Source organism: Cebus imitator, unplaced genomic scaffold (genome assembly GCF_001604975.1).
Source record: "Cebus imitator isolate Cc_AM_T3 unplaced genomic scaffold, Cebus_imitator-1.0 Scaffold29, whole genome shotgun sequence".
NCBI classification, from domain to species: domain Eukaryota; kingdom Metazoa; phylum Chordata; class Mammalia; order Primates; family Cebidae; genus Cebus; species Cebus imitator.
In genome coordinates this window covers 9,706,305-9,721,109 of record NW_016107344.1, presented here as the reverse complement: position 1 = coordinate 9,721,109, position 14,805 = coordinate 9,706,305, and the positions used below count along the sequence as shown (strand labels likewise).

Sequence of the window (14,805 nt, the reverse complement as noted above, 5' to 3'; positions counted from 1 at the left end):
GCACCTTTTATTAGCTTTCTTCACTTCTCTGTGTTACTTCTCTAGTCTTCTATCAGTCTTTCCGGGATGAACTCCAAAAAGCTGCTCACATCAACTCCTTGTTTCATAGCCTGCTTCTGGGGAAACCCAGTCTGAGCAGTGTGTTACTAAGTAAATTGAGGAAGAGTGGGGAGTGTTTGGAAATAGTGATAAAGAGATATCCCCTTGTTGGGTATCCAACCTATGAATTGACTGCCTGTCCCCATAATACACATCCAACTCCATGTTCCCCTGGTAACAAAGATAATGCTTCCAAGTTACATTCTGTTTATCTGCTAAATGTAGAGTTATGGATCACACCAATACTGTCACTGAGAGAGACAGGATCCTGCATTTACAAAAATTTGCAAAAATGTAATTCTCAGTGTTTTACATTATTGAGTCCTGGTTACAAATCTCTGCTTGTTTTGGTCACCACATCACAGTGAATAAGCACCCACAAAGTCAGGACATTTCAACATTAATAAGGACTTCAGAGACACCCAGGCAGAACGCTCACTTTATAGGTATCGGAACTGAGACTTAGGGGAAAGAAATGACTTCAGCAAAGTCACACAGCTGGTGACGGGAGGCCTGGGAATAAGAGCCAGTTTCCCTTTCTCTCAGCCAAGTTTACCTTATACACTGCTGTCTTCCAGCAGGGCCAATCACCTTCAAAAATAATAGGAAACTTTTGTTTTACTACACACACACACACACACACACACACACACACACACACGGTAATAGACCAAGATGAACCACTTTGAAGGAAGCTGCCCTTAGTGTTAACAAAAGAACAGGTTTTTGACATAGAAATCACAATTCACAAAATTCAAAAACTTGTCCTCTTGCCTTTTTTTTTTTCTAGGTTGAAAGATAATAGAAGTTGCATATAGGAGAAGCAGTTCCCTACCCTCTGGTAATGACAAGATATTTATCTAAGAGGCTTTTGTTATTTAATAAAGAGAAGACTTTTCAAGTAAGACGGAAGATAGCTGATAGCTGCTTATCAAAATCCCCTTTACCAGAATTTAGAAATGAAAATATAAAAGGGAAAGATGGGTTAGAACTGAAAACTTCCGGAAAAAAGCAACAAGGCAACCAATGTTGCACCAGAGGATAGCAAATGTTAATACAGTTGTGTTGTGGAAACTAATTTGGGTTCACAAAATCAGATGTGCAGGAAGTGCATCATTTTTATAATTCTATAACTGAATTAATTTCCATATCAAGCTCACAGTCCCCCAGGTGACAAAACTTAATTTCCAGCAAATCATGTCCTTGTGCCAAGGTCGCCTCTAAGTTTCTGGGAAACCTTGCAATGTGCTGGAGCGTCAGCGGGAGAAGGCGATGAAATTTGGATCTGGGGTTTCCATGCATACCTGTTCCTGCCCATCTGTCTCACACTGACCATCAAGCTCTTGCGGTCAGCTGAATTTCGATGTTGTGTTGTACTGTTTTTCTACGGCTGCATGGGAGAATGGTCTGCTTCTCCTCATGCCATGCTGGAGAGTACAGGGACTCTCGGGAGCTAACTCGATCCACCAGCCTGGACACCAATCATGACATTTCATCTGCTCCTGTGCCGCGGAAAAATTCAGGGAACTTGCTGCTTTCCCAAGCCCTACTCAGGAAAAGCAGTACCAGTCTCTCCTATATCTCAGATTTCCAGCCACTTCCAGGTCCTGGGACTCAGGCCATGGAGTACAGGCAGAGAGTTTCCAGGAACAGCCAATTTCTAATGCCTTCTCCTTCTCCAGCCTGTGTAACCTCCTCCAGCCTAGGCTCTGTAATTAGGAAACCTGGCCCTGGCTCATTACAGATTCTTTCAAATCTTGCCTGTGTTTTAAGGGCAACTTTTGACAATTCCATAAGGCAAAATGTTCACTCCGTTTTTTTCTCTCTGTTTGGGATGCCTCATGGGTTAGCTGCTTAAGTAGAGAAGATGTCACAGAATAACAACTGCAACAACAAGAGAGTAGAAGGCTAATCAGCAATTAATATAGGAAAATATGTCTTCAGGGACAGTGACACAAAATTTAATTGTTCTTCTACCATTTCACATGTAATATAAGATCAAACAGTGATTAAAACTGGGACTGGCGAATGACAGTGAGTCTCTGCAAATAGCAGGCCATTTCCCAAACAGCATGGCAACAGATAGGAAATTCTTAGAGAGAAGCTCTACTCAGAGTTTTCCATTAATAAAAGAAAAGCTTAATGCTGATAAATTCACCAGCTCCCTCCTCCACCACCAATGAGCTGAAGTGCCAGCTTTATCCTGCTGATTCACTGGTAGACTGAAGGGTTTTTTATCTCACTCACTGTAACTTACCTATTGATGGAAGTGTCTCTTGTTGATCATTTCACTTCAATTCTTTTACTGTACCAATCCCTAACACAGTCCCACCCAGATCCACAAGTTACTCAACTTTTCATCTTCACAACAATGAAAAGAACAAAGTTCCAACTTCTTGATTTGAAATGTGCGAGAACAAAACCCACAAATCCCAATGGTGGCTGAGCTGGGACTGGAATTCAGGTGTCTTTATTTTAAGTAATGTGTTTGTTCTATTTTGTTCTGTTTGTGTTATTATTTTTATCCACCAGGCCATGCTGATTCCAGTGTTAGCCAGTGTCAGATGTGAGCCACATATGTCTGAACCTTGAAGCAGTTCATTCTTGACTTCTTTAGGGTAATAGGCATCATCTCAGTCATCTCAGTAGATGAGGCATTTGATTGGAACCTAAAAACATTTTATTTGAAATTTATGGAAATATATTTTTCTCCTCAGTAAGCAGCAGCAGTCAGTAGATAGAGTTAGTTCTCCTATATATAACAATCTTATTTAGCAAGAAAGCATTTCTTAGAAAATAATTTCTAGGCTAGAGACACAATTTTAATTAAGTAGAAACCATTCAATATAATAGAAGCTACAAATAACTGTTTTGTGGATAACCTTCTCAGGCCAAAAATAATCTGGTAAAACAACTTCCTAACATTATAACCATTTTAGGTCTCACTATATCATGCAATTGAAAGCTCAATGAAATTCTGATTAGTAGCCTGCTGTTAAATGATACCATGTAAAAGGCAAAATGTCATTTAATTGATAAGCAACCAAAAACTTAGCTAGGCTATATACCCTAAGCAAATGAGTATACATCAAAAACAATGATCTCATATTTCATCATTAATCCTAAAATTGCACTCTGGCACAAGCAATGTGCTGAGTGAAGTTTGTCTTTGGCCCCAATGCCCTCCTTCCTTAACTTGCAGAGAGGCTCTGTCTCTCTTATTAACCAGTATTTATGGAGCACTTACCTGGAACAAGCTACCACGCTAACCATTATGGAGTCTTGAATGATAAAAATGGTCCCTTCCTTAAAGTATTAGTTCACTAAATATCTATTATAAAGGATATATTTTTTAGTGCTAAATTTTAAAAAATAAATCCTAGACATTAGATGGGCATATTGATCAAAGCTCAAGCAGTTGACCTTTGCAGGCACCAATCTTTTCTCCAACATTCTTCTAATTCTTGTCAGTCTTAGCTGATGATCACAACACCGGCCATTCAGAGTGAGAACTGTTCCCTCCTGAGCTCTACAGTCCATTTATGGCCACCTCACCTTTAGTTATTCAGTGTGCAACTGAGGTAAAGCCTAAATATTTCAGGGAGGTTTATTAACAGCTAATGGCTAACAAAAGAGAAAGACACACACACACACACACACACACACACACACACACACACACACACGAAAGCCCTGGCATGCGATGGTGTGATTTAGAGCATATATGCATTTATCCTCAGCTTGGGGAGTCGCCTCCCTGTCTAGCTCCTAGCCTCACATCATATGGAAGAGGCTACCTATAAACTTTACCACCTTGGAAGTACAATTGAGAACTTCTAGATTCAGCAGGCAATGGACAGAATTGTTACGATCACAGGCTTTGAGGTCAGTTAGAAATGAGTTCAAATCCCAGCTTTACTATATTTCTGTGTCAATTTCAAATGTAAGTAGCTATAATCCTCTGAAAATTGCATTAATAATACCTTCCTTATTGGGTTGTTTTCAGAATTAAAAGAAATAACAAGAACTTGCCACATCACAGAGCATAACTGCATAATGAGTGGTATTAATGTTATCATCATTATAACGATGATCATGTCAAAGCATCAGAGATAGCAAGATCCAAGGTAATGGAGTTCTTCCTCTTCTTACCTACAGCCTGCCAACCATATTTTCATTTTCTGTCTCAAGGCTGCCTTATCCTAGTTCATTAGCACCAAGAAAGTCCACTCCTATCAGAAAAGACTATGTGGACGTTTAGCAACAGACCTACTAATAGGCAAAAACAGAATAATCCACTCAAATAAATAAAAACACATAATCCCACATGACATGTACATATATGGAGTGCATATAATTATGCATGAAGGCTTAAAAATAATTAAAAGATAATTCAGGCCAGGCGCAGTGGCTCACGCCTGTAATCCCAGCACTTTGGGAGGCCGAGGCAGGCAGATCACCTGAGGTTGGGAGTTCGAGAATAGCCTGACTAACATGGAGAAAACCCATCTCTATAAAACAAAACAAAACACACCACACACACACACACACAAAAGATAATTCAAGGCTTCACATAATTAAATGGCAAACAATTATGCAACCAGCTTTGAGGGAGAAAAAGACAGAAATTGATAAACATGATTTTTTAAAAGGTTCTCTGGTCAAATAAGTTTTAGAAATTCTGGTTTAAAAAAATTTAAAGTTTCCTATTATGAGACTTCTCATAACCTGTAATAAGCTAATGTGCACTATGGAGCTCACATAATGGCTACATAATTTGTAGTGTTTTCATAATTTACGTAGACTGGAATTTTGCAAATGGGTCTCACTGTTTGTTTGTTTGTTTGTTTTGCTGTAGTAGAGATAGTTCATAAACCTAGAGTTCTTTAGAATATATTTTGAAAAATACTGGTAAATTTGAAAAAGTATTATTATTCTAGAAGACAGATAGCCTGACGGACTCTAACAGGCTGGCAAATTTTAATGGGTAAGACGTTTTAATCTCTTTGAAGAATGGGTAGGACAGAGCATTCAAATCAGATACATATAATAAATTGATATGTAGCTACTTAAAGATGTTTTTATATATTCATTTATTTATAACATTCCCTTTTTATTTCACTCATACTATTAATATCTACAAGGGATTTGAGGTAGCTCCCAGAGGTATATTTACCCCTCAGCATCACTTAGCTACGACTTCAAAATAGTCATTTACATTGTATGATATATTGTGGTTTCAAAGTCTTCATATGCAGGGTTCTCAGAATATGATGTGCTTAAGAATGTTGGGGGAGGGGTGGCAATCTCGTTGGTAATATTGATTCTCAGCCTGCAGTCAGATTCCTGTACTTTTAGCAAATACCTCAGGTTCCTCAATGCAGGTAATGTTAAGACTATACCTTTCTTAATGTTGCTTTAGATTAATTTTTTAAAAATAATATCTAATTAAAACTTTTTCTCTAGAAATACAGATGAAGAATAGATGGATGGATGGATAGAGTACAGATAGATAGATAGATAGATGACAGACGGATAATAGATGGATTCCAAGGGTTTTAAAGACATGTTATAAATAGGGATAATCTAGACCAGAGATTTTTAGTTTTTTGCTGAAACAATTTGTCCCTGCAAAGAAGTGTCTCAAATTTCTAACTTATTTATTTCAAATTGAGAAAGAAAGGAAGAAGGGATGGAAGAAAAGGAAGATGAGGAAGAGGGGAAGAGAAGGGAATATGGGAAGGAGGAAGAGAGCAGAGCTGGTAGTTGTAGTTAAATGTTTCTATTTCATTAAGTGAGTTTAAAGGGACGAATTTGTCTTATATAATCATGATTAAGTATAATAAATAATTTCATTTACAGCCACTGAGCTCAATGCCTATAGAAAGTAATGGTTACATCTTTTAGAATGATGGCAGCTTTAGTGTCGTTATCCTTGGTGGTCAACCCCTCTCTACCTCCTCTTCCAAATGAGGAACAGGGAATCTGGGTGCTGGGATATGCTGGAGGTTGTAGAGCCAGTTAGTGACAGTGATAGCGTCAATCTTTTATGATGATTGTTAGGTCCTAGCCAAAAGCTGTGCATGAGGCTGCTTCTAAGAACAGCAGGAAAGAGGTATATATCTGTAACAGCGCCTGAGATCAAGAGTTAACCACATTTCCGTGGCAGGCCCTGCAGAGGTGACAACAGCCTAAGTCACAATATGTAAGGAGCAGGTAAAGTCAGCTGACTCATCTGGCAGCCCCACCTAAGGGTCCTTGGCAAGCTGGAGCGCAGCAACCAGAACCATTCTAGGGTAAACAAGCTTTGGGTAAATAATCTATATGTCTAGTTTTATAAAAACTAAAGGATAACGAAAGAGAAATAAACACACACAACAAAACAACATGATATAAGATGGTGTGGCTTGCATGGTCCTTGGGGGAAGTGGTGCCCACCCATGTGAATCTGAACCACAGCTGTTAATTGCAGCCTGTCACAGACCCATCCCAACATCCCCTAATGATGACCTGCCAGCTGTGTTCTCAGCCACACCCATCTGGGCACTAATAACTGACTCAGCCTAGCAGAATTAGAAGCTTTGATCCTGCCCACTTGCAAGTGGGGTCTGGAAACTGTCCATTGCTGTCTTAAGTCATACAGCCTGGAGGTCAACAGAATTCTCTGCGCCATAAAGAATATTACATTTCAAGTTCCCTAACTAACCCTCATGTCACAGCCAGCTTGTCTAACTGACCCTTCTGAAAGTTCAAGTTTATAATGCTGGGTTTCTCTTGCAAGCAATCTTCTCCACGGTAGAGAATCAGGAACCTATCTCTGAATGCCAGTCAACCAAATGGGGAGCTGGATCTTTCTCACCTGGTGGGGGAGGGAAGGAAGATGAGGATGGATATGAGAATGTTAATCCCAGAGGACAAGAAGGTGGCAAGAAGCAGGAAGTGCATCAACTGCATCAGGAATGCAGCTCATCAGACCTCAGTGTAATTCAGAGGTCCAGCCACAGTGAAGTCTTGAAGAGTAAAAATCCGTTCTATATAAAAGTGAAAATTAGAAAATCACAGAAGATTGGCTGGGTGTGGTAGCTCATGCCTGTAATCCCAGCACTTTGAAAGGCCAAGGCAGGTGGATCACTTGAGGTCAGGAGTTCAAGACCAGCCTGTCCATGGTGAAACCTTGTCTCTACAAAAAAAAAAAAAAAAAAAAAAAATTAGCAGTGATACATGCCTGTAATCACAGCTACTTGGGAGGCTGAGGCAGGACGCTTCAACCCAGGAGGCAGAGGTTGCAGTGAGCTGAGGTCTTGCCACTGCACTCCAGCCTGAGTGGCATAACTAAAAAAAAAAAAAAAAGAAGATTGCCCAGAAGATTTCTCAGTACGATGAGTTCATGAGATTCATATCCGGGTGATTTACTCAGATATGACAGACACCAGACTCAGAACCATGGTAATGAAGCTTTCATGAAACTAGTAGCCTGGGGCAATGTCAGGACAGGCAGCAGGCACAGCCGTATCCAGGGGATGGAGATCCTGGGCTCCCTGGAGAAGAACTAGGGAAGACTGGGACTGACGCTAATTTGTGGTGTTAAAACTGCAACACTTTTCATTAATTATTCTTTGAATGTTGACACGTTTTCTGTACCACTTTGGCAAATCTATCTTTTCGCTGCTTTTTCGAGGTGATGACTAATGCACGTAACAATTAGAAAAAAACACAAAACTATACAATGCTGGGTTCACTTTTATTGCAGGCTTGATCCTTTTTTTTTTCCCTTAGGTATCTTCCTAAACAGCCTTGATTGAAGTTTGATGTAATAAGACCATCAGTCATTGGCATGTTAGACATAATGAATGTCTGACAGATGTAGCACAGGATTGCTGGATTGTCTTACCAGGAACAGGGTTAAACTTCCTCACCAAGAAGCCTAGCTCTGGCCTTCTCTGCCCTACCCTTCCCTAAGGCTGCCTCCAGCATTCCCTTCAATGGTCTCAGGGTTCTAACCTTTTTCTTTTTTGATACCCTTCTTCAGCATCCTTTCCTCCTAAGTTCTCCAGGGTGCTTTTCTCCACACCTTTCTTCTTTCACCGGGTGTTGATTATTGTCCTCATCCTACCTGCTGATGACCTCAAAGACCATGTTTTGAATTATTTCAAGATCACTGTGGAATAATTTGACAGTCCTGCCATTTTTTACCAACTAAAGGATGAAGGAAATGGATCTGCTCCTTTTCTTGAAGCATGTAACTCTGTGTGTGTAGAATTCTTGCCCTTATGGTCTTCATTCCCTGACAACTAATCCCACCCTGAATTCCTCAATATTCCCTCTCAAAGTACGACTGCTTCCACATATCCATCCATTTACTGATTGGTGTTCTATTTATTTGGCCCTTTTGTTTTGTCTTGTCATAATGACCCCTCATTCCTCTCCCCAAAATGAGTACCTCTGACATGTGTCATAAACATGTCTCAATGTGTCTCATTACTGAGCCTAAGACTGAGCAACTCCAGCAAGACTGTGTTGGTTACAAAGTTTGGAAACTGTTGAGTGACCTGATTACTAGAGAGAGAACTTGAAATCGAAGCACAAGGGCACAGTACCCACCCTCTGTCCTGTCCCTCAGTCCCAGGAACTTCCAGAAAGTGTCCACAGACTCCATTGACCTCATCAGGGAATAACTGAAGAAATGCCTCCTTATGATATTAATATATTAAAAATTCTCCAAGGACCCCACAAAGCATTTCTCTGTTAAGGACTCCTCAAAACAACAGCAGGAAACACACTGTTTTATTACATGTTTTTTAAAAACACTGCTCATCAGAGCTTTCAGGTTCCATAGGTTTCCCTCAAATTACGGTTGAGGGAATTACATTCGGAGTTTCTTTTTTTTTTTTTAGATGGAGTCTCTCCCCGTAACCCAGGCTGGAGTGCAATGGCATGATCTCAGCTCACTGCAACCTCCAGCTCCTGGGTTCAAATGATTCTCCTGCCTCAGCCTCCTGAGTAGCTGGGATTACAGGTGCCTGCCACCACACCCAGCTGATTTTTTGTATCTTTAGTAGAGACAGGTTTCACTACGTTGGCCAGGCTGATCTTGAACTCCTGACTTCGTGATCCACCCGCCTCAGCCTCCCAAAGTGCTGGAATTACAGGCATGAGCCACTACACCCAGCCAGCTGAGGAAATTATGGTCGATGAAAACCAGATTTTAAGAGTAAGAAGGCTTGTTGTTTTTCACCAACTCTCACCTACTGTGTTGATGGTCCTCCTACCCACCCACCCCTATCTCAATCCATCCTGGACTCAAGCTGTTTGGGAGAATCCCTGAGAAGCTTGTGATTCAAACTCATGATCTGAATTCACATAACCCCAAAGCACCAGGGCCCATCTCTGTACTCTTTTTCAGCAGATACCCATCTCTGTACTCTTTTTCAGCAGATATTTATGGCATTGAGTGAGGGCGTGTGTGTGTGTGTGTGTGTGTGTGTGTGTGTGTGAGAGAGAGAGAGAGAGAGAGAGAGAGAAAGAGACAGAGAGAGAGATGTTCCTGCTTTCAAGGCCTTTACTGTGTAGTAGAAATGCAAGAGTTGACATTTACTAAAAGTATCAAATATTTGCTATTCACTGTGCTAGGTTGTTTACATCCATTACAACACTTAATCTTTATAGCTTTTTTTAATAAACTAAATATTACTATTTCCATCTTAGAAATTTAAAAAAAAAAAAAGCTTCAGGCAGAGAAAGAAGAAGCAACTAGTATCATTACACAGCAAGTGTCAGAGAGTGGTTTTGGACTCATGTGTGTCTGGTTTCAGGGCCCACGGATTTTCTCAATTTCAACCAACCTACTTTCCCACCCTTACCTCCCATCTTTCCAATCCACTCCTCTAGCACTATACCTCCATCAGTCCTTCAGCCTCCCGAGACTGACAGTCCATTGTTCCTATACCTTTCCACTGTACCCCACCCTTCTCACATACCTCCTTTCCTCTTTCCCCACTTCAAATCCATGGTTGATCATCAGAAGTGCTCGTTGGCTCACACCTTTGATTCCATGGTGGTTTGCTCTCTTTGAATGTTCATTTGGTAAAACTCCAACCCCAGTTAAACCCAGTGCTCCACTTTCTTTGTGTCTGCTTCCTCCCCATGGCTCAGAGCTAGAGAGAAACACACAGCCAACAGGACTGGACTCAGATAAGCCACAAACATCAGGTTACCCCCTTAATTGTGGGCACTTTTATGATTGTTGCACCACATGTTTAAACAGCTGACTATAACAAAACTGGATGAGATAAATTCTATAACTCCCAAGTGTGTCCCAAGGTAAAACCTAGCATATACACATAGGACTGAGCATTGGCTGAAATTCTATCCGTTGATGAAGGCTGTTTCTCCTAATTTCTTTAAACTCTATTCTTCCTGGAAACATATGAAGCTCACTTTTAGAACCAACATCTCCACCTTTGCCAAACAACAGAGAAACCTAAATGGCTATGATAAAAGTGCAAATAGCTTTTATCTTGGCCAACAGCAATGTGTCCAAGCATCAGCAGAGAAAGACTGGCTGGCCGCCTCCACGTTTCCTCATAGCAATAGCATCTTCACCCTCAGCATTTCAGGCTCCAAAGCTGAATGCTCCAGAGTACTGAGAATGAATACAAGCTCTCAGTGTGAACTCACAAGAATCAAACTGACAAGCAGATGTACAAAACCAGAATACAACTACATACAGGCCTGTTGCAAAGTCCCCAATATTTGAGGCAGCATAACCAGCCCTCCTCCCCAATATAAAAAGCCACATCAGAAACAGAAGGTTGACTGAGGAGCTTGGCATGAGAGGAAACAAAGTTACCTCAATTAAGTTCATAATAGCATTAGTCTAAGATAGCTTAAGGCAACCAGTGCCACAATGGGACTGGAATTCTGATAGTCCCTTGGCCCCCATTCCCCACCTTTGCACAGTGCTTGGGAGATCACTTATTAGCTTCTGTGATCCTCTCCCCTTCCCACCATAATATTCAAAATATCTTTAACAACATTAATTCATTCAATTTGGTCACTGTTACATCTCACAGAAATGAAAACCACTCTGTCTGTTTATGCTGATTTGATTAGCTGGAGGCGGTGGCTTATGCCTGTGATTCTAGCACTTTGGAAGTCAAGGTGGGACGACTGCTTGAAACCAGGAGTTCAAGATCAGTCTGCAAAAAATAGTGAGACCCCAGCCTCTGTAAATAAATAAATAATTTAAAAAAGATAACTTGACATAACTCTAATTTCTTATACATTGGCTTCATAGGTAAATTATGTTCAATTACAGGAGAAAAGTGTTATGAGGTACACTGCGGGAGATGAGAAAATCAGGCAGGATACCTAGGGCACTTCATCTTTCTTCTTCACCTAGGCACAGGGCTAGTACATCTGGATATGTGCCAGAAAACCGATTCAAGAGGAAAATTCAATTAGCGGTAGCAAAGATCCCCCCAAATTGCCCATGTGTTGCTGGTATTTTTTTCAAAGAGTTATCATTACAGCAAAATGCTGCTATTTAGTCCATGTCACCCCTATACACCATAAAAGCTGTAAAAACAAAGAAATTATTTCATATTGTATTGTCTTTTTGCTTCAAAACAATCTAAACCCATCGTCATCATCAAGAGCGTTTGTGAAGCAGGTATTCATTTGACTGCAGCGTAAGAAGCAAGATATCAAAGATGTTTGTTCTGCTTTGTCTTTTCTGCACCCTCAATTTATTTTCTTTGAAATCTGGTCAAAAGAATTTAGCCTACTGCTTCAAAAACTCATTATTAGTACAATAAGATAGTTTTCACAGAATGTAATAACTATGGATGGAATTCAAACTACTGATGTCTATATTACGATCATATTTTTCAACTAAAAGTCTCTTTTTAAAATTAATTACAGAATACCAGTTAATTCCTCTGAGCATTCAGACTTTCTGACCCTTTCTCATCTTTTTTAACACCGTGAACCACTGTCATTAGCATCCAGTCAGATGTGCTTTCTCATCCTTGCCGCACACAGAGGCAAGTCACAGCCACAGCCCTCTGACTTCTAAATGCGCATGTGCATAAGTGTGCTGAGATCCTCTCTCCTTGGAGGCTTCCTGCACAGAGGCTTGGATTTCTGATGGAAATGCCACCGAGGTGATCTCTGTCACCTGTGCAGTGTTTTTGGGAAGGCATCATGGGCGCATGCCAGAGGAGACAGAGTTGATATGTTCCTCACATTGGTCTGCGTTACTTTTTCCACCCACCAGGCCAGTAAGTTGGCAGGGGGCCACTTTCTATTTTCTCAGAAGCACAGGGTAGTTCCCCTGTATTTTAAAAAGGCAAATGATACCTTATTCAACCTAATCATTCCTCAAAGAACGAGAGCAAAGAACTGAGCCCACTGCATTTTACACCTGCGGAAAAAGCCAACGCAACATTCTAAGTACTTCAGCTTTTCCTTCCCCAAAGACGGAAAAGTAGTGTAGAAAACGGGGTGCCTTTAATGGGGCCACCCGTCTTCTGACACTCTTCAGAAGAAAGATGAAGTGCCCTAAGTATCCTGAGTACAAGAGCGTGCTATTCCTAGTTCATCTTGGAACTCCCAAACAGAATTTGATCAAACCCTAGCACCAGGTGGCCCTGTCACGAGTGCGTCATCCATTTAAAACAGCATGCATCCACTTATAACAGAGCCGATCTGAAACTGTTGACTGTCTCTTCAGATATACATAACTAGGGTTCTAGGAATGATGTTGAGACATAGGCATTTGGAGAAGGCAGGCTTGGGTGTCGTGTCAAAGCTGGAGAACTGGGACACTGACATTGAAGAGGGCTTGAGAAAAAGACCTTTAGGTGCAACAAACGAAATTTTGATTACCAACAATAACCCTTCTACTTGAAGAAGTGTCTGGGAAAAAGTTACTGAAACTCAGCTTTGCCATACGATTAATTTATTTTTTCACAGATACTTTAACATACAGTTGCTATGATTTTCTAAAATTCTAGTATTAGTCTTCCAGTTTATTTGGTCTGTTCAAAATAAAACTTGTTGTCCCCTATTATTTACAAGAGTAAGTGGTTAATTATTTCAGGCCTTTCTTTGAAAAACTGTATTAGGTGACTATTCTTAGTGAAACACTTTGTGATATGTCACAGTGGATCTAAGGTTAATAAGACAACAAATTTTATTTATAAAATAAGATCAATAAAATATGGTAAAAACTCTCAACCAGGAATGAGAAAATAAAACAAGGTTCTCAGAGCACCCATTTCCTGTTTTTAAGTCTTAACTTTTTAATCTATCAAATGAGAAAATATGTTAGGAGGTTTCTAAATTTGTATAAAATGTTAACATTCCTTCATGGGTCTTTATTTTCCTCCTACGAGATCTGCTTTGTTTTGGAACCATTTTTTTCATGCAACAATTTCTTTCTTTGATCCTATAAAACTTTCCTAGCAATTTCCTTTACTCCCATAGCTTTAATTTCCACTTCCAGACTTATAATTCCAAAATGTTGTAGATGATTGATTGATAGACTTATCTCCTCAGCTTCCTACCAAATGTCTCATCTGTATGTCCCAAATTCATCACAATCATTCATGTTCAAGATGGAAAACCTTCTTGTTTTCTTGTATCTGTCTCAGTAAATAATAATACTGTCTACTCAAAAACCAAAACAAAGAACTGAAAATTTTCCTTGATAGCTTCTCTAGCAATCCAACTGGTACTCTGACCAGCTGATTGCTCCTCTTCTATTCTCATGCCTGTAATCCAAATTCTAGGGCTACCATCAGAATCATCAGAGCGACTTTGCCAAATCTCAACTGTACTAATCTATTTTTTTGTAAGTTTGAATCATTTAGCCACAAGTTTGTTGCTGCTATCACCATCTTAAAATCTGCCAATGGTTCCCTATCACCAAGACGTGCTTCTCAATCTGGAATACACATTGCTCAGGAGGCCTGGCAATGTGCTGGGGGAATTTAAAACCCAGGATAACGTCTTGTTTCTGAAATACAATTTTACTTGGTAGCAAGAAATTGAAAAATTATCCTAGCATTAAAATGAGTAGGAGAATACACATTAGAATCCAAAAAACATGAAGGGATACTATAAATACATCTTTCATTTGTGATGGCCCACTTCAGGCTATGCTCCCAAAACCCACAGTGGAAGGCAGATATTCTTCTTACCCCACTGGAATGCATTAGATAAAATGTTTGAGAAGTGTCATGAATGCAGTATAAAACCAAGACTTCTTAGTACAACATTTGCAAATCTCCATCATCTGATCCGTACCTAATTACCTCAACTGTCTCATCCTCTTCTCTCTGCCCCTGCCCCACCCAGTGCTCCGAACCTCAAGAGGTGCCTATATCTCGACATGCTGCATTGTTTCATGCACAGAGGCATGAGTTTCAAGAGATTATAGCGTATGGGGTGGGGAGGGACCACGGGGCACGGTGGGCAATGAGTAACTTGTGATGGTGAAAGGTTGGTGGACCTCGCTGAAAATAGAAAGTGGTAAGTTTGGAGGGAAGTTCAAAAGAATTATTGGGGCCAGGTCATGTTCTTCATGCCACAATAAGACTTACTTCGGTAGATGATGGGGAGCCCCTCAATGTTTTAGGTAGTGAAATGTCAGGATGATCTGTCTTTTGTAGATAAAAGACTAAGGTACATCATGATACCTCT

At 40.3% G+C, this 14,805-nt stretch overlaps 1 protein-coding gene across 1 annotated transcript in view; it reads left to right on the top strand.

The window, feature by feature from the left end:
* KLF12 (Kruppel like factor 12) overlaps window positions 1-14,805 on the top strand; it is a 647,154-nt gene that overhangs the window by 47,144 nt on the left and 585,205 nt on the right. The window lies entirely within an intron of this gene.